Source organism: Aethalodelphis obliquidens, unplaced genomic scaffold (genome assembly GCF_003676395.1).
Source record: "Aethalodelphis obliquidens isolate GAN/ISIS:26980383/991018 unplaced genomic scaffold, ASM367639v1 scaffold6, whole genome shotgun sequence".
NCBI lineage: Eukaryota > Metazoa > Chordata > Mammalia > Artiodactyla > Delphinidae > Aethalodelphis > Aethalodelphis obliquidens.
In genome coordinates this window covers 1,569,904-1,590,755 of record NW_020837950.1, presented here as the reverse complement: position 1 = coordinate 1,590,755, position 20,852 = coordinate 1,569,904, and the positions used below count along the sequence as shown (strand labels likewise).

General features: G+C 40.9%; 1 long non-coding RNA gene across 8 annotated transcripts in view; it reads right to left on the bottom strand.

The window, feature by feature from the left end:
* LOC113618771 (uncharacterized) overlaps positions 1-20,852 on the bottom strand; it is a 167,802-nt gene that overhangs the window by 27,183 nt on the left and 119,767 nt on the right. For 3 of the 8 annotated variants that reach the window (XR_003432118.1, XR_003432117.1, XR_003432112.1), the window contains 2 exons: positions 14,736-14,896; positions 7,866-8,534 (listed from right to left, as the gene is read on the bottom strand). The exons of 2 other annotated variants lie outside the window; for them this stretch is intronic. This is a non-coding gene — a long non-coding RNA (uncharacterized LOC113618771). Of the gene's footprint in view, positions 1-7,865; positions 8,535-14,735; positions 14,897-17,130; positions 17,584-20,852 lie in introns of those variants that run through there. 3 more of the 8 variants (XR_003432113.1, XR_003432114.1, XR_003432119.1) reach the window with 3 other exon arrangements.

Here is a 20,852-nt window from a genome sequence, read left to right as displayed (position 1 = left end):
TTCATGTGTTTGTTGGTAATCTGGATATCTTCTTTGGAGAAATGTCTAATTAGGTCTTCTGCCCATTTTTGGATTGGGTTGTTTGTTTTTCTGATATTGAGCTGCATGAGCTGCTTGTAAATTCTGGAGATTAATCCTTTGTCAGTTGCCTCATTTGAAAATATTTTCTCCCATTCTGAGGGTTGTCTTTTCGTCTTGTTTATGTTTTCCTTTGCTGTGCAAAACCTTTTAAGTTTCATTAGGTCCCACTTGTTTATTTTCGTTTTTATTTCCATTTTCTAGGAGGTGGGTCAAAAAGGATCTTGCTGTGATTTATGTCATAGAGTGTTCTGCCTATGTTTTCCTCTCAAGAGTTTGATAGTGTCTGGCCTTACATTTAGGTCTTTAATCCATTTTGAGTTTATTTTTGTGTACGGTGTTAGGGAGTGTTCTAATTTCATTCTTTCACTTGTAGTCCAGTTTTCCCAGCACCACTTACTGAAGAGGCTGTCTTTTCTCCATTGTATATTCTTGCCTCCTTTATCAAAAATAACGTGACCATATGTGCGTGGGTTTATCTCTCAGCTTTCTATCCTGTTCCATTGATCTATATTTCTGTTTTTGTGCCAGTACCATACTGTCTTGATTACTGTAGCTTTGTCTGAAGTCACAGAGCCTGATTCCTCCAGCTCTGTTTTTGTTTCTCAAGATTGCTTTGGCTATTTGGGGTCTTTTGTGTTTCCATACGAATTGTGAAATTTTTTGTTCTACTTCTGTGAAAAGTGTCATTGGTAGTTTGATAGGGATTGCACTGAATCTGTAGATTGCTTTGGGTAGTATAGTCATTTTCACAACGTTGATTCTTGCAATCCAAGAACATGGTATATCTCTCCGTCTCTTTGGATCATCTTTAATTTCTTTCATCAGTGTCTTACAGTTTTCAGCATACAGGTCTTTTGTCTCCTTAGGTAGGTTTATTCCTAGGTATTATTTTCTTTTTGTTGCAGTGGTAAATGGGAGTGTTTCCTTAATTTCTATTTCAGATTTTTCATCATTAGTGTATAGGAATGCAAGAGATTTCTGTGCATTAATTCTGTATTCTGCTACTTTACCAAATTCATTGATTCGCTCTAGTAGTTTTCTGGTGGCATTTTTAGGATTCTCTATGTATAGTATCATGTCATCTGCAAACAGTGACAGCTTCACTTCTTCTTTTCCGATATGGATTCCTTTTCTTTCTTTTTCTTCTCTGATTGCTGTGGCTAAAACTTCCAAAACTTTGTTGAATAATAGTGGTGAGAGTGGGCAACCTTGTCTTGTTCCTGATCTTAGTGAAAATGGTTTCACTTTTTCACCATTGAGGACGATGTTGGCTGTGGGTTCATCATATATGACCTTTATTATGTTGAAGTAAGTTCCCTCTATGCCTACTTTCTGGAGGGTTTTTATCATAAATGAGTGTTGAATTTTGTTGAAAGCTTTTTCTGCATCTAATGAGATGATCATATGGTTTCTCTCCTTCAATTTGTTAATATGGTGTATCACACTGATTGATTTGCATATATTGAAGAAGCCTTGCATTCCTGGGATACACCCCACTTGATCATGGTGTATGATCTTTTTAATGTGCTGTTGGATTCTGTTTGCTAGTATTTTGTTGAGGATTTTTGCATCTATTTTCATCAGTGATATTGGCCTGTAGTTTTCTTTCTTTGTGACATCTTTGTCTGGTTTTGGTATCAGGGTGATGGTGGCCTCATAGAATGAGTTTGGGAGTGTTCCTCCCTCTACTGTATTTTGGAAGAGTTTGATAAGGATAGGTGTTAACTCTTCTCTAAATGTTTGATAGAATTTGCCTGTGAAGCCATCTCCTCCTGGGCTTTGTTTGTTGCAAGATTTTTAATCACAGTCTGAATTTCAGTGCTTGTGATTGGCCTGTTTATATTTTCTATTTCTTATTGTTTTATTATCGCTTTACAACAAATTTTAAAATCTGGTGGGGCAAGTCCCTCTCCCTAATCTTCTTTTTCAAAACTTTCTTGGTGATTTTCCATAGTATTTATGTAAATAAACTTTAAAGTAATATTGTCCTAAAATATTCATCTATACAAACTTAAAAATTTTTTTAAATAATTTTGGAAGGAAGAATAGAACTAAGATACCAGCTTCACCCTGTCTGGAAGGGAACTAGTACCAAACTAGTACAGAACTACTACCAAAAGTGGAGATCAAGTCTATCGTGATTTACTCGAAGGCACTCACAACTTTTGACATAGGATGCAAATTCCAGAAGTTGCTGGGGGGTAGGGGGGCGATCCCATTCATTCATTCATTCAAACAAATTCCACTATTTCGCTATGCATGCTCCATTATGGAAATCCAAAAGCTTACACCTGCAAGAGGACACACAGGCAAAACAAGTCACTTAGAGGCAACTGTCACACCAAATTGTCCTTAATCTGGAGAAATGCTAGCTTCTCCCAACACCCTACCCATTCGGAACAACACAAGGATTCTTATGTGTTTACTTTAAACTGTGTTTGGCATGTATGCTTTCTAGGATAAAATAGTTTATCTGGATTTGCAAAATCATTTCCTGTCCTTCCAAGATCAAGCACCATCTTGACTGTAAACATGTATTCTTCTGTCCGCCCGAGCAACTTAGAGGGCACCAATTCAGGTTTCCCTTCCGATCGTGACCAGGAAGAGGCCCAATAAATATTTCAAACATAAAAGGATTGTTATAACAAAGCGGTCTTAAAATCCTCCTGGGTTATCCGAACAGCTTTCCGTTTCATTCTGTTTTCACCTCTACCCCCCCTGAAACTGGAAGAGGTTTTTTTCCTCAGGATGAAACAGAAGTTTATTCACAGAAGGGCTGAGATTAGAAAAGAAAATGAACAACAAAAGCAACAAAAAAAAAAGTGGGACTCTCATAAGTAAAGGTATAGATATGAAGGGGGAGAGAAAGTTACGTGAAGAAGCCGATCTGACCACAGGCCAGCCTTGGTCATCCCTGTTCAGGATGTACCTCTTCATAGCAAGCAATTCCTGCCTCAATGACAACTCCATGTATTTGTGTTATAAACACAAACCCATCAAAGCATGTATTACACACATCTTACTGTCACATGGCAAATGGTGCCTGGCTTCCAAGATAAGCTTTATGGAGAGTGAAGAGGAAGGGACAAGAGAAATAGGTGAGAGGCCTAGGGAAAAACACTTCCCTTAATCCTTTGATGTCACCAAAGTGATCAGTGATGAAAGAAGCATCATTCTTACGCCCCCCTCCATCCCTAGACAGAAACTAGAGGCTAGATATCATCCAAGATGGCTCTCCCTTAAGGAGATAACTTTCTATGGACCTCAAACCAAAACCCAAAGCAAAGGACAGTGGATGCGTTGGCTGGTCATAGCTGTAAAACATTTTTCCAACTTTATTTCTTCAAAGTTGCTCACAATGAGTGCCATTCTGAACTATTCTAAGAGACTTTATTCTCTTAATCTTCTGTAGATTAAAGAAGGGAAATGCTAATCCCCTTGAAATTGTTACAGAAGCCTGACAGCCCAAGGTAATTTATGAGATAAGGTTTAAATTTACAAAAAGTCTAAGTCGACAGTGGAGTATTTAGCTAAATTAGGGATAACAATATCTGGCCCAATAGAAACAAATCACAGTACAAAAAAAGCATCTGGACAATTAATCAAGTCAAAGATATATATTACGTAATTATTTTAGGCATAGTTCTGTGAAAAACACTGAGTGGAGGGGCTTAGGAAAGAGCCACACAATCTCTCTGCTCTAAGGACTGTCTTTCCTGTTAGAATAATACTTAGGCAATAAATTAAAGTAATATGAGGCAATATATGATTACACTTTTAAAACTATGCAGGAACCATACAGGCAAATAGACTTCCATCAGGGAGAAAATAGTTCTTTGGATTTAACTGCAATGAAATTATAATGTAGAACTCAAGCTACAGGGTCAGTTCTTTAAATTATAAATTATTCTAGTTAAAGTATACTTCTTTACCTTAAAATACACCTTTGGGCTTTTTCCTCCTCCAAACTATTATGTAGTCGTTTGCAGAAGGATTTTCCTCTCTTTAGAGTTCTCAAGTTTATGTACATATTTAATATATTTAGCTTTATTCAACTATTTGAAAATAACCTAACCTGAAATAGCATAAATAATAAAATTGTATTCTCCCCCTTGAATAAAGTCAGTCTCAGCTTGAACTATGAAGCCCACCATTAAACCACTGAATAGTGTTTGATTACAATTCTAAATAAGAATAAATTAGGTATAGGAAATAACTTGGAAACAAAGCCAATTATTCATCATCATAACAGGTATTTTCCATAGTAAAAAATGGAAGGTCAACAGGCAATCATGCAGAAAATGAACTGAACAGTTGAAGATGACATGTCAGTAATAGATACCCAACCCTCCCAAAAGCCACTGACAAAATCCTAAAGGAGGCTCACGTGATTCAGACCAGTTGTCCACACTGATCAAATTCTATAGACAGCTCTTTACAACAGGAGTCATTCAATAAATATTTATCAAATTGAACTGAATATTCAACTCTCCACTTTAAGCAGTTATACCCTAAATCATGAGATGAATCAGAAAGCATGGGGAGGAGTGAATTTGAAATTCATTTAATGAGAGCTAAGGTTTATACAATACTTGATGATTCTGAACTTTCACTCAGAAATTGCCTCAGTTGCCCCTAAACAGAACCCTGTGATGTAGCTAAGAGGTTAATGTCAGCCTCACATTAACAAAGAAGAAACTAAGCCTCAGGGAAGTTAAATGCTCACCTGAGGTCGCCCCACAAGTAAAGCAGCTTGCTGACACCAACACCCAAGCTGGCTGAGCTGCAAAAGCAGCCCTGCCTGTGCCTGTGTAACTCAGTTCATCAGAAGTGCATACACATGAGATGTTTTTAATTTTTCAAATAACTGCCACCAGCTACTCTGTGGACAACCTCCTTTGCCCTTTTCCAGCTGGTAAGTGCCTCCCGTAATCACATCTCAGGCCGATTCCCTAACTTCCCACCCCTTTTTGGTTAATCAACGTCTCATTTCAGTTAGCTCCCTTCCTTCCCAGAGCAGGCAGCCGACGGTGACTCTGGGCTTGGAGTTGGCGCGGAGTGGGAGGGCATTCCGTGCACGGCGAGGTGGTGGCGGTCCCCTTTCGTGGGCCAGCAGGGCTGCGGGTTCCTGGGACCTCGTGGAGGCCTCGACAGGACCTGCCGAGGGGGGTTCTGCCTGGGGGCCCCGGGCGGATGTCCCGGAGCCCGGTCTGATCTCGGTGGAGGGTGCCACTGTGGGCCAGGAAACGCGCCTCTCCCACTTGGCTTCTGCGACGCCCAGCAAGCCGGCAGCCTGCGCTCCTCGGCCTCCATCCAGCTCTGGACCCCGCGGCCCTCGTCCGGGATGGAGCCTCCTCCGCACCCCTAGCCTCCCGGTCACCCCCTCCCTCCCCTTCTCCCTGGGCTCTTGCACGCGCTTCCAGGCGGGGCTTAAGATGCCAGTCTCCCCTACTTTCAGACTCTCACGAAATTCAGATCGAAATCTTTTGGAGACGCACTCTCCCCGCAGGCTTTGGGAAGAAGAAACAGTGAAGGAGCACACCCAACCCCTCCACTGGTCCTCTTTCCCATTTCCCACCGTGCAAGACCCCGGACACCTCCTGGCTGAGTCCCTATACCCGCCCTGGAAGCAACTTTGTCTGCATTACTTCTGAACTCACTAGTACTGATCTTTATCCCCTGTACCCCAGCGCTACCAGGTAACTTCTGAAGGTAGAAAAAGATCTCAGGAAATGTCCCCATACCGACAATATGCTAGTGTGTGTGGACATGGATGTTGGCTTGAAGTAGAGGTGTTTACCTTTCCCCATTTATTGCTTTGATTCTAGGCTTCACCACGTGCATTGCACAAAACAGGCTCTCAACCAATTGTTATTTTTTTCCTAATGTACGTGACTCTCATCTAGATGAGTTTTGTAAAACCTGCTTTTAAAGAACTTGACATAATTGCATTCATTTTTTTATACTCTACATTTTTATACCTTTCACTGTGGATTTGAAGTGGCCTTTATAATAGTGAATAAACTTTTGTAACTCTTTACGTTAAAAATAATTGCATCAGGTGTTATTAAAGTTAGTATAATGTAAACGACAAGTTCCAGGATATGTATACAGTGTTACTCAAATGACAAAGTTACAAGAGCTATTAAAACTTCACTGCAATCACAGTATTGTAAACTTTCACTCCCATAGCCCTTCCTGTGTGTCAGGCTGTTCTAAATGTTTTAGGAATGCGAACTCAGTTGTTAAGTGTTAAATCACATAATTATTTAGACTCTTTGGGGATAGACAACCTTAGATCTCCATTTTACAGATGAGAAAACAGAGGCTAAGGTCTCATGGCTAGAAAGAGAGCAAGATTTGACTCCAGGGTTTGTACCTCTTAACCACTACACAGTATTGTCTCTCTGACTTTATACTTCTGGAGAATAAAAGAACAACTTCTTACTTGGATTTCTGTCAGCTCTAGTCATAGAACTGCTAGCATTTATGAAAGCTTTACACTTTTACAAAACCACTGCATAAGAGCTTTAAGAGCATCATGTCACTTAACCTCAAATTCTGCTACCCCGAAGCCCACCCACAGCCAGATGCAACCCCATTTTACAAATGTGAAAACTGCATCTCCAAGATGTTACATTCCTTGGCTAAGGTCAAAACATTAGTAAATGTCAAAGCCAGGCCACAAACCCAGGTTGGCCTGACACCAGAGTCTGTGCTCTAAACCACAACACTTTGGGTCCTATTCAAAGTGAACTAAATTAGGTTTAAACCCAACCCAACATCCAGCCACCTGGAACAATCACCTATGTTATTATCAAGTCAGAGGTTGCAAATGGATGACTTCTGGGTTCCAGGCCCTCTGGTGAAGCAAGTAAGATCCAACAGCACAGAGTGCATGCTGCACGTGCACATGACCCTCAGATGGAGCCGAACGGTGACAGCTCCCTTGAATCATGCAAGCAAGTGCTCAGGCCCCACCCAGTCCACTTCACCCAACTCTGCCAGCTTCCTGGCACCTGCAGGCACTTGAGTTCCCAATCCCTAATCTAGAGATGCTCAGGCCAGTGCTGGGTCTCATATGACCATTGCAAACTGGTGCAGAATATGAAATAAATTCTTACAAATTGAGCATAGTTTTCTACCATATAAATTAGACATTTGGAGTGAGGAAGTTCCACTTTTTATGCCCCCTTGTCATTAGGCCAACTCTATTTCACAATCCCACATCAAGGGTCTAAGAGATGGCTCTTGGCAACAGATGGGTGGCACTAACTCTGTTCTCTCGGGAAAATGATTCTCCTAACATAGGGCTAAAGTCAAGCTCCATTTGCATGTGTGGTCTCAGCAGTCTTGTGTCTCTCTCTGTAGACTGTCATCATACAGCTACATAAGCCTTCCAAGCCTTCTCTTTTCCTCAGGACCTGGAGGGTAAGGATCGTCTGTATTGTCAGCATGATTCATATGTTAACATGGGGAGGTGCTCATCTGAAAAGAGAAACTTGGCTTCCAGGAGCTCCAGATAAGACACAGGATGTGTTGAGCAAAGGCAAAAGAGGGAGAAGGGACACCTAGTCTCTGCAAACAGAGATCCGCTGAACATGATAAGGCTGGACAGACAGGGGATTTCTACACAAACACTGGCTATCTGAACACCATGTGGCTGTCAGAAACATATTTGGGAGCAAGGAAAAGAATAATATGATTCCTCACCCTGACACATTTTGGAAACTAGCCAACAGTCTCATCACTGAGATATCTTTCTTTTTTCGACACCAGGAAGATTAACAGAAGAGGCTGACATTTTATTTCTCCAGGCTATAAATTTGTATACAGATAGATTCTTCCTTTCTGGGTATAGAATACTTAGAATTCAAGTTATTACTGACTTAACAACAACAACAAAAGACTTATTTGTTTAGATAACAAACATCCAAGTGGTTCTGGTTGTAAGTGCAGCTGGATCCAGATACTCATATGGTGTCATCAGGAATTAGTATCCATCCCTGGCTCTGCTTTCCTTTATGTTGGATTTCTTCTCTGGCAGGCTCCTCTCCTGTGGTAGCAGGATGACTTCCAGAAGCTCTGGGCGTATGTGCTGCCAGTTTAGCAATCCCACGGATTTGAGCAAGAGGCTCAGGCTTGCCTCTGTCTGATCTGGCATTGGTCAAGGGCCAGCCCCAGAATTAGTTACTGTGACCGGAGGGATGTGGTGTTATTGGTTGAAACTGAGTTCCCACCAGAGCCAGGAGGTAGTGCCCTCTCCGTCCAAACCATAAGATCAGGGTCAGGGAGATGTGATTTTCCCGCAGAAAGAGATGGACCCTGTGGAGACGAAGGGCACTGGGCAGGCAGACCACAGATGGCCTCGATAGTATTCTTCACTCAGAGCTTGGGGAGGCTTCATTAATTCATTTTCCCCCTGGTCCTTTTTTCAGTATTGCGTTCCTTAGCTTCTCAGTTGAACCCACAAATAAACCAGAAAAGTAAAAATTATTATTTTTATTAGATTGCTCCACCAAATACAATAAAACAGGAGCCAGTATATCAACAAAGGAACTCTTTTCATGAGATTTCCTGGCTAGTCTTACAGACCCAGTAGTTATCTCCAGGTAATAATAAGCATCAAAACGTTATGCACCCAAACTCCCACGTATTAATTCTGAGGCTCCACATTACTGGTATGGAGCCAACTCTTAATTATTAAATGCATGGAATATGAGAAACCATGGATAAAACCCAAAGGCTTGCTTTAGCCAACAGATTCAGCCTCTTTCCCAGATAAACCTTCCCCCCAGCTGCAGGGAGCAACTGTGCTAATTTGACTTTCACATCTGGTGGAACTACTCCCACACATACCTAGATAGGTCATACACTCCTCTACACACTTCACAGAGTCTGATTAATTCCTATCAACTTACCCCAAATGCAAAAGGGGAGCATTTTATCATTTTGGCAAAAAGACTCAATTAACCGAGACTCAAAAAGCCAATGGTGAAAATCAAGTCCAAAAGGTGACATTTTAAACTGAATTCCTTCCTGCCCTACCCCCACCTCCAAGTTGGCCAACGTTCTCAACCCTCTTTCCTCCCATCCTCATAACAAAAAAATCACTTCTTTCTCCCCTGTCCTTAATTATTCTCTAAGTTTCTGTAACCACCGAAGCATAAACAGATCACCGGGGAGAGGCTGTAGACAAGAAATGGCAAAGGTAGAAGATAGAACCTTGAAGTCAGGAGGAAGAAGAGAAGCCAGCTGGTCAGAGATGCTGGATGGGCCGTGGAGGGGATTTTCTGAATGGAGGGCAACTCAGAAGGGGCTGCCTATGGCATCCCACTTAGTGGTCAATTTCATGAAATTCTCACCCCATTCACTCCAACTGCCAGATAACCTCGTTGTAATCTTCAGAAGCCTTCTCCATACTCTGTTTCGGAAATCTCTTGCATATTGAACCCAGTTTGAAAGCTAACAAACTGTCCACTCCTTTTTTTAAAAATTTATTTATTTTTGGCTGTGTTGGGTCTTCACTGCTGCGCGGAGGCTTCCTCTAGTTGCGGTGAGCGGGGGCTACTCTTCGTTGCGGTGCGCGGGTTTCTCATTGTCGTGGCTTCTCTTGTTGAGCAGCACGGGCTCTAGGCGCACAGGCTTCAGTAGTTGTGGCACGTGGGCTCAGTAGTTGTGGCGTGCAGGCTCTAGAGCTCGGGCTCAGCAGTTGTGGCTCACGGGGCTTAGTTGCTCCGCGGCATGTGGGATCTTCCCGGGCCAGGGCTCGAACCCGTGTCCCCTGCCTTGGCAGGTGGACTCTTAACCACTGCGCCACCAGGGAAGCCCCCAAACTGTCCACTCTTGATGTTGATTTGTGCTGCTGCCTCAGCTCCCTGCTAACATTGACTCAGGCCTCCTGTGTGCCAGGCACAATGTCAAATGCTGGGCGTGAATTATTTGATTCAGTCCTCACAATACTTCCACAGAATGAGATACTCTCGTTAACTCCACTTTCCAGATGAGGAAATTTGGCCTAACTTGCCCAAGGTTAACCTATTAATAAGTGGCAGAGCAGTGACATGACACGAAAATGCTGAGAAGAAAGAAGGGACCTAGAAAATCCACATATTGCCTAGTCTGTTGTTCCACGATCAGACTATGTTTATATTTTTAAGTAAAGTTATGATCCTCTTTTTAGAACGTCCACTAACCAAACACTTGATATAAAAATTGTATAGACTGTATTCTTTGATGTAAGGCATGTTAACACGTGAGCAATAATTAAAACTACAGGGCGGATTGGATGAAGGTGGTACAAACTTCCAGTTATAAGTAAATACTAGGGATGTACAATGTGGTTAACATAATATATATATATTATAATGTACAACATGGTTAATATAATTAACACTGCTATATATTATATACTGCTCTTAGCAGAAAATCCTAAGAGTTCTCATCATGAGGAAAAAATTGTCTTTCTTATTCTTTTATTTTGTATCTATATGAGATAATGGATATTCACTAAACTTGGCAATTATTTCATGATGTATGTAAGTCAAATCACTATGCTGTACATCTTAAACTTATACAGTGCTGTATGTCAATTATATCTCAATAAAACCAGAAGAAAAAATAACTTTAATTCAAATTTTATATAATCTATTCTTTGACCCAGCAATCCCACTTGTAGGAGATAACACTTCAGACAGAAAAGCAAAAGGACATAAAGATGTATGTACAGAGGTATTTATTAAGCATTGAAATAACAAAGAAGAAAAAAATTGGAAAGGCTGACTAAGCTATGGTCCATCCATGGCACAGTGGCTGCAAATGTGAGCGGAAGAGTGAGCTGTGTGGGTGATAGAGCTGAACTGACTGAGCTGGGGTCCTGGCTGCACTAATGTTTACGATCCTGGGCAAATCACGCAGCCTCTCAAGGCCTCAGGCTCCTCCCTCTGTTAAATGGGAATGAGAAAAGTGGTTACCTCAGATGTTGTTGTGAGCATTAAAGTTAGTTAATACTTGGAAATGCTTAGAAGAATAAATAGCACGTAACAAACTTTGTTAAATGTCAACTGTTTTGTAACCATTTTTAAAAAAGAAAAATTCTAAGTGCTAATGTAGAGAATCAAGTAAAAAACAGCAAACTGCATCCCATTCTGTTTAAGAAAGCAGGGGTGTGTGTGTGTGTGTGTGTGTGTGTGTGTGTATAATTACACAGTTAAGAAAAGAAATGAGAGGAATATACACCTTGTTTCTTCACAATGTTACCTCAGGGACATGAAATGAGATTGCTGAAGAAGATACTCTTCTTATATAATTTGTTGAAGTGGTAAGATTATGAATGATTTTTTTTTCTTTATCATCTTTAAATATTTTTCAAAGAAATAAAACGTTACTGTTACTTCAATCTCATGCTCCATTGGAAAGGGACCTTCTCCTTTCCTAGGAACCCCTACAAAACAGATGCTAAGGCTCCTGGTTCTCTAAAGGGTCTGAGGAGCTAGAAAGAAGGGCTCCAGAGCGGTTTGTCAGCATGTCACAAAGCCTAGGAAAAATCATGCATTCGCTGGTAAGCAGGCAGCTTAGCATACCTTAAGCATCGTGTGTCTCTTCTCCTGCCCCAGATTACATTAATTCAGCGTGATCACACGGATTACATCAGGCTGATGAGGCATTCAGAGGGGTAGTTTTATTTTTTACAAATCATGATTAATTATAAAAAGAAAAACAACTTGGCTTAATAAACGTTGCTAGTCATACAAGGTCTTTCAAAACAGAATTCAGTGGACTAAAAGATGGAAGACCAACAGGCAACAGACCTGCGCTGTCTGCTACCATTTTTAAGACATTTCAAAAACCTCTAGGACGTTTCCTTTACCGAAGCAAATGAAAGCATTCTCTTTTGGCTGTTCCTGACTGATACTAAGAACTCCTTCAAGGCTTCAAATCAGGCAGCAGTTTTTGCCAGTTAACTATGTGATGGTCTCCAGGTCCAGTATAACCTTGCCCTAATCTCTCACTTATTTCCACCAGATAGGGAGTAGTCAATAATACACTTCAGCTGAACTGTCCCTCTCTCCGAAGTTACCTATGGCCCCTCTCTCCGCTGTGGCCATGGCCTCAGCCTCTGCCGGTGAAGCCCAGCATGTCTGAATGTTTAGTCATCACTTCAGAGCCACTCTTCCAGGAAAAGCCTATTGTTCCTGCACTTCCTGATCACTTACTTCCTGTCATTTTTTTTCCAAAAGGGAAAGAATAAAGACCCTTCTAAAATCACAGAAGGTTCTGCTCAACTTCACAACTGCAGTTTATTGGATTATAATTATTTACTTGATTTGGAGGCATCTAAGTATGCCAGCACTAGCCTACCCTAATCAATAGTGTCCCTGAGCCAGGGGCAACTTCCACATGAGTCCCTAGTACAAGCGTTTTCACCTTTTCACTCACAAGTCCATGTGACTTGCAAATTATTTTGCTCCAAGACGTCAAAGACAGCTTGTAAGAGTCTCCACCTTATCAATACTGCCCCATGACCCATTTGATGAAGAAGATAATCAGGTACAGAAAGGGTCAACCTCTCCCCTGGCTGGAGAGGAGGTGGCAGGCACATGAAAACCTGGAAATGCCTCCCCTCCCCTCTGCTCCTGCCCTTCCCGACTCACACAAAGATAATAACTGGGTCAGAAAACTGAGCCTACTGCCTAGACAGACTGAGTCATTGGGAGGGGGAAAACAAAGAGGTGAGGGCTCAGGAAACCAAGAACCTGGGTTTGAATCCTGGCATGCATACACACACACACACACACACACACACACAAATGCACACATACATGTACATACACACATGTATACACATACACACACTTGTTTAAGGGCTTGCTGTGTGCCAGGCACTGTGCTATTTATATACACCACCTCAGTTAATTTTGACACCCCTCCATAGGGTAGGTACTTTTATTCTCCCAATTTTACATATAAATACACTTGTCCAAGTTCACACAGCTAGTAAGGTAGTTCACTCACGCTAGTCTGACAGCAAAGTTGCACCATTAACCCCTCTATTTGCTGTGTGATTTCTGTGAGTCACCTAACCATGCTGAACCTCAGTGCCCTCATCTATAAAATGGGAATCATAAAGCCTATAAAATCTGCTTCCATATTGTGTTGAGAATTAAATGAATTTATGTATATAAAGTATTCACCACACACAGAGGTTCATTTCTCCTCCTTATCTCAGCTTCAGTTTGCTTCTAGCTAAAATGCTTGTATCACCAGGTTATTGTAAGAATTGAATGAGGAAACATATGAAAATGCTTTGGAAATGATAATTTGCTACATAAAATTAGTAATCATTATTCTTAGATATATTTTAAACTAAGTTACTTGACCAGGTAGTCTAAACTAACCATAGAGTTTGCCAATTATCAGATTGGCAAAGATCCAAATGTTTGATACTACACGTGTTAGGGAGGTAAGGGGCATGAGCAAACTTATGGGTGTATAAGTTGTCACATCCTCTCAGGAGACAAACTGGACAACATTTGTCAAAATTAAAAATGTAAATAAATATTATTTGATCTAGCTTATCCAACTGCATCAGTGTGATAATATAAAAGGCTATTTATTGTAGCATCATCTGTAAAAAGTGGGCAGAAGAAAACTCGAAACAATCTAAGTGTCCTCCACTTTTGGGCTGAAACATAATGCAAGCTGCAAATGTGAGCCACATATGTTAATTTAAAAATTTCTAGTTGTTACAAAGAAAGTAAAAAGAAACGGGTAAAATGCGCTTAAGAATATCCAAAATATTGTCACTTCAACATGCAATCAATACAAAAATTATTTATGAGATATTTTACATGCCCTCCTTCATACGTCTTTAAAATATGGTGTGTGTTTTACACTTACAGCGCATCTCAGTTTGGACTAGCTACCTTTTGTGTGTTCAGTGCAGCTATATACGCATCGGCACATATGGCAGGGTGTCCTTACTGGACATCGCAGGTCCTCAAAAAACTGATAACAACACAAGAAACTGATAACAACAACAGTTACCTCTGGAAAGAAAACCTCTCTGGGGATGGGGGTAAAAGGGAGAATTAATTTTCACTCTATACCTTTTCACGTTCTCTTAATTTCATGCCTTGTGCATGTATTGCCTTTTCAGAATAAAAAGAGTAAAATAATTTTTACAGCAACTCTTTACAGTAACTTCTTAATCACCTTGGCATACAAATAGAGACAGATGATTCATACAACGTGAAGACAATTATCAGCGATGAATGACTCTCCTATTCCCTTTACTCCTGTCACCGTTTAGTAATTTAAAGGATCTGTCAGAGAGGTGACAGTAGAGCCACGGTTTGCCACCAGGAGAATGGTGTCAGGCTGGGGAAACATTTCTAAAGTGTGGAAATCAGTCAAATTAGAAAGGGGGGGTTGTAACTAAGTTATAGCTGAGTTAAGTGGAATTCACAATGATCCTACCTGGTGAGGATTCTCTCAAACATTCCCACCGTGAGCTCAGAGAAGCCTCATGGCAGGTCACAGAACAGGAAATCGCGGGATGCACATGAAGGCAAAGACAGGAAGAGGGAACAGGAAGGACAGGTGAAGAAAGATGAGGTTTCCATAAACAGGAAACAACCATATGGCCTCTTTACCTCTTAAATTTTATGTGGAGACAAGCGGAGAACCCCACTCCCAACCAGGAGACAGGACCTGCCTTCTCCCATCTGGATTAATCCTGGTAAATATTCAACTAGACTCAAGTGAAGTAAATAATCTTCCTCTGATTCCTTCACAGTGGGATAAGGTGGGGTTCCTGAGGGAGAAAAAGAGCAAGGTGGATTGGTTGGTTGAAGGGAAGGGGACAATGAATGTGCCATGGAGATTTTATGGAAGTCAGGGGCACATAGGATCCAGGAGAGCAGTACCAAGAAAACAGTTATGGCTGTGCACAAAGATTTGGCCACCAGGACATTTATCAAAGCATCGCTCATGAGCCGGAAACACTGAAGACAGCCTCAGTGTTTTCATTTGGGGATTATTTGTGATATAAATCAGGGGAAAAGCAAATTATAAAACAACAGGACACTATAATTCCATTCTTAAAAATAATTATACATACACACATATATACACCTACACGCACATGTGACCAGACTGGACGGTCACATTTATTTATTAAAATAAAAAGGGAAAAGGTGGAACTCTAGATATTAATTTTTCCTTTTAGCTCACCTGTATTTTCCAGATTTTTCAATTAGCAATAATATAGAGTGGAGTCAAAAATGTATCTCACAACCATTGGATACACAGAGAAGAGGTAATTTCCTTATTTGATCTGTAACTAACCCATTCTTCTTTACAATAACCACTTATTAGAGGGGAAACATTACCTTTTCATCCTTTCTACTTTAAAACATAGTTCAATTCAGTACATTAAGTAGCCCCTCTAATATATTCATTATCCAGTATGGTAGTCACTAGCCACTTGTGGCTATCTAATTTTAAATGTTAATTAGTTCATATTTAAAATTCAGTTCTCCACACAGCTGTATCATTCGATTTCCCTTTGAATTCTTTAAAATAATTCTCAAAAAACTACAAAACAAAGTTTATTTTCACTGCCCTTTACTCAGAAATATTTTAGCTCTCTTCCTAGATATCCTTAGAGATAAAATAATTAAAAGTTGATTTTTATCTTGAATGTGTTGATTTTAAAAATGTAAAAGTACACATACAAAAGAATAAGACTCAAAGATTATATACAAATAACTTTATGTTAGGGTGTAAGGATTATGAGTGGTACTGTTTCCTATTTTAATAAATTCTCCTTTTATATTGTTAAATTGTTTTTTTACAATAAAAATAATGGCTAACAATGAAAAATAATTCATTTCCTCAGAGTCACTAGCCATGTCTTAAGTGTTTGATAGCCACACGTGGCTCATAGCTACCATATTGGACATTTAGAATGTGCACATCATTGCAGAATGTTCCATTAGACAGTATCGCTCCAGATAAGGCTCAGTCTCAGATTTCTGAGCCATTCAGAAATGGCTCAGATGGGGACTGGGTGGATGGGGACTGGGTGAGGTCTGGAGGGGGTCTGCATGTGTGGAGAAAGGGATGTGACTTCCCCTGCCCCAGGAGCCAGGTGGCCTGGTGCTGGTCTTCAGTGAGTTCAGGCTACGTCAACTTTGGGGTCCCTCGGCAGCCTTCGGGTTCCCATACAAACATCCCTCCCTCAAATTCCTGGCTTCGGGGCCTTACAAAGGCCAAGTCTCTATTCCTTCCACTGACGTGGTCCTCCAGTCCATAAGCAGGCCTGAGACGGGTCAAGAGGAGGCCTGCCAACCTCCCACAGCCGACCACCTTCTGAGACCTACTCTGCAGCCTAGGCCCACCGGATTCTCTAGATTGCCCGCCACTCCAGCCTTAGCACCTCAAGAAACTGGGAACCCTATTCCACCAGAAGCCTCCCTCAGATATCAGGTCCAAAGGCCGCCTGGTTTTTCCAGAGTCTGATGCACTGAGGGCCTCTCTCAGGAGACTACAATTGTCCCAGGCTTTGCCCACAAAGCAGGGCAGGGCCCAGCCCTCAGACTCCCTGAAACTACTCTGGCTGCATTTAACACAAATCCTCCCTCAGAAGTTTCAACCCAGAGCAGAGCGGACAGGTTCCTGCTTCTCCCCTCTCTCCCTTTTCTCTCTTGCCCACTTCTCTTCTTCCCATCGCTCCTTGGGGTAGAAAGGAGTGGGATATTCATTTATTACCCAGTGTTATATGGCAGAGTTACTAACCAGGCTTTCTCATCCCTAGTCAAAAAAGCAAGGCCTTTTCCTTTGTGTATTTTAGGGGGAAATGAAGGAATTTAGAAAAGCCCTCCTCAGAACAACGGCTCTCTGTAGGCAGAATGCAATTTTATTTGCAATGTCAGGTGGGATTGTTACTTGCACCTTTGTCTTTGCACTTTATACGTAAGATTTCTAATCTCCGCACCCTCCCCTCATGTTTTCCCACCCCGCCCGCCCAGGCAGATAAATGCCCTGCCTGTCCCACCAGGGTCAAGGTCATTTCTTCAGAAAGATGAATACTAAAAAGCACACGAAGAAGTTCCAAATCATCATACCAGCTACGATGAGGAGGAAAAATGTTCATTAAAATGTTTTATTATGATTGTTGGCTTTGACTAATCAGAAACTGTCTTTAGAGAGGAGGTAATTACCAAGGTCACATTTCTGGATGTAATATGGGAGAGGTCAAAGATGCTTAAAAAAGAAGGATATTAAAGACTTGACACCCCAAATCTTCACCACATTACTAGCTCTGTGACACTGAGTAAGTTGTTTTACCTCCCTTGGCCTCAGTTTCCTCATCCATAAAATGGAAATAATAATCATGCTATCATGCATTATTGTGAGAATTAAATGAGATTGCGTATGTAAAGCACGATGTCTGCAACACAGTAGCCATTCAGGAAATATCCCATGATAATCCTACAACTAAAAAGAATAAAGAAAACAACATCAGCAGAGGAAATCTTATAACAAAGAGTAACAGAAATAGCCTAATTCCTGCTTTTTGGCCCAGGATTATGGTTTAAAATGGTGATAAGTGTAACCATTAAAGTAAACTTCAGATATCTCCAGAGAAGGGGAACTCACTACTTCCAAAGGCAACTAATGTTCTTCTTTTGAGTACTGATGGTTCTAATTCTCTTCCTTACATTATGTGTTACTTTCTCTCATTACAACTTTTCCCTCATTTATTCTTAAAAAAAAATCCATGGTAATTCAAATAACACAGGAGTTTGTAATATAAAGTATTATGAAAGTTTGTAAAGAAAAACATTAAAGTTCTCCCACTACACTCCGCCAAATTCTACTCTCCAAAGTATCTCCTCTTGACAGTGGTTTTTGCATTCAGCGTACTCAGACGTTTTCTATGTGTACACAAATTTATATATGTGTGCATTTTTATATAAATGGGATCAGAGTCTATACATACTTCTGCCACCAGCTTTTTTTTTTTTTTTATACTATTTGCTGCGCTGGGTCTTTGTTGCTGCATGGGGGCTTTCTCTAGTTGCAGCGAGTAGGGGCTACTCTTCGTTGTGGTGTGCAGGCTTCTCATTGCGGTGGCTTCTCATTGCAGAGCATGGGCTCTAGGTGCGTGGGTTTCAGTTGTGGCTCACGGGCTCTAGAGCACAGGCTCAGTAGTTGTAGCACATGGGCTTAGTTGCTCTGTGGCACGTGGGATCTTCCCGGACCAGGGCTCAAACCCATGTCCCCCACATAGGCAGGCGGATTCTTAACCACTGCCCCACCAGGGAAGTCCTAGTGACATATTTTTTAAGGAAAAAAAAAAAGTATCAGGGAAATAGGACCAAAATTCTAACCAGCACCTACTATGTGCCAGTCACCATACCAGGATTTTGTTTGCCAATTTTATTGAGATATAATTGACATACAGCACTATATAAGTTTAAGGTGTACAGCATAATTATTTAACTTACATACATCATGAAATGATTATCACAATAAGTTTAGTGAACATCCATCATCTCATGTAGATACGTCATTAAAAAAATAGAAAACAAATTTTTTTCCTTGTGATGAGAACTCTTAGGATTTACTTTCTTAATAACTTTCACATATAATGTACAGCAGTGTGAATTACCTTTATCATGTTGTCCATTACATCCTTAAATAAATGGAACCTAATTAAACTTAACAAGCTTTTGTGCAGCAAACGAAACCATAAAAAAGACAAAAAGACAACCCTCAGAATGGGAGAAGATATTTGCAAACGAAGCAACTGACAAAGGATTAATCTCCAAAATATAGAAGCAGCACATGCAGCTCAATATCAGAAAAACAAACAACCCAATCCAAAAATGGGCGGAAGACCTAAATAGACATTTCTCCAAAGAAGACATATAGATGGCCAATAAACACATGAAAAGATGCTCAACATCCCTAATTATTAGAGAAATGGAAATCAAAACCACAGTGAGGTATCACCTCACACCAGTCAGAATGGCCATCATCAAAAAATCTACAAACAATAAATGCTGGAGAGGGTGTGGAGAAAAGGGAACCCTCTTGCACTGGTGGTGGGAATGTAAATTGATACAGCCACTTTGGAGAAGAGTATGGAGGTTCCTTAAAAAACTAAAAGTAGAACTACCATATGACCCAGCAATCCCACTACTGGGCATATACCCTGAGAAAAACATAGTTCAAAGAGATACATGTACCCCATGTATTTACAGTAGCTAGGACATGGAAGCAACCTAAATGTCCATTGACAGATGAATGGATAAAGAAGATGTGGTACATATATACAATGGACTATTACTTAGCCATAAAAAGGAAAGAAATTAGGTCATTTGTAGTGATGTGGATGAACCTAGAGTCTGTTATAGCAAGTGAAGCAAGTCAGAAAGAGAAAAATGAATATCGTATATTAACGCATATATAAGGAATCTAGAAAAATGGTACTGATGAACCTATTTGTCGGGCAGGAAAAGAGATGCAGACGTAGAGAATGGATTTGTGGACACAGGAGGGGAAGGGGAGGGTGGGACAAATTGAGAGAGTAGCACTGACATGTATATACTACCATGTATAAAATACATAGCTAGTAGAGAGCTGCTGTATAGAACAGGAAGCCCAGCTTGGTGCTCTGTGATGACCTAGAGGGGTGGGATGGCGGGGTAGGAGGGAGACTCAAGAGTTAGGGGATATATGTATACATATAGCTGATTCACTTCACTGTACAGCAGAGACTAACACAACATTGTAAAGCAATTATACTCCAATAAAAAAATAGAAAATATTTTTTCCTTGTGATGAGAACTCTTAGGATTTACTTTCTTAGTAACTTCCACGTATAATGTACAGCAGTGTTAATTAGCTTTATCATGTTGTCCATTATATCCTTAGTAATTATTCATCTTATAACTGGAAGTTTGTACTTTTTGACTACCTTCATCTAATTCCCCTCCCCACACCCCTGCCTCCTCTGATCTCTTTTTCTCCGAGTTTGTTTGTGTGCTTATTTTTGAAGTATAATTGACCTACAACTCTATGTTAATTCCTGGTACACAACATAGTGATACAATATTTCTATACATTTCAAAATTATTACCATGCTATATCTCGTTGTCTTTTTTTTTTTTTTTTTTGTGGTACGCGGGCCTCTCACTGTTGTGGCCTTTCCTGTTGCGGAGCACAGGCTCCGGACATGCAGGCTCAGCGGCCATGGCTCACGGGCCCAGCCGCTCCGCGGCATGTGGGATCTTCCCAGACTGGGGCACGAACCTGTGTCCCCTGCATCGGCAGGCGGACTCTCAACCACTGCGCCACCAGGGAAGCCCTCGTTGTCATTTTTCATCATACAAAGATATTACATAATCATTGACTATACTCCCCACACTGTGTATTTCATACCTGTGACTCATTTATTTTGTAATTAAAACTTTATGCCTCTTAATCTCCCTCACCTATTTCTCTCTTCCTCCCATCCTCCTCCCCTCTGGCAACCACCTGTTTGTTCTCTGTAACTCTATCTCTGTTTCTGTTTAGTTTTTTTAAATAAATTTATTTACTTTATTCATTTATTTTTGGCTGCGCTGGGTCTCTGTTGCTGTGCGCAGGCTTTCTCTAGTTGCGGCGAGCAGGGGCTACTCTTCGTTGCGGTGCGCAGGCTTCTCACTGCGGTGGCTTCTCTTGTTGCAGAGCACGAACTCTAGGCTCACAGGCTCAGT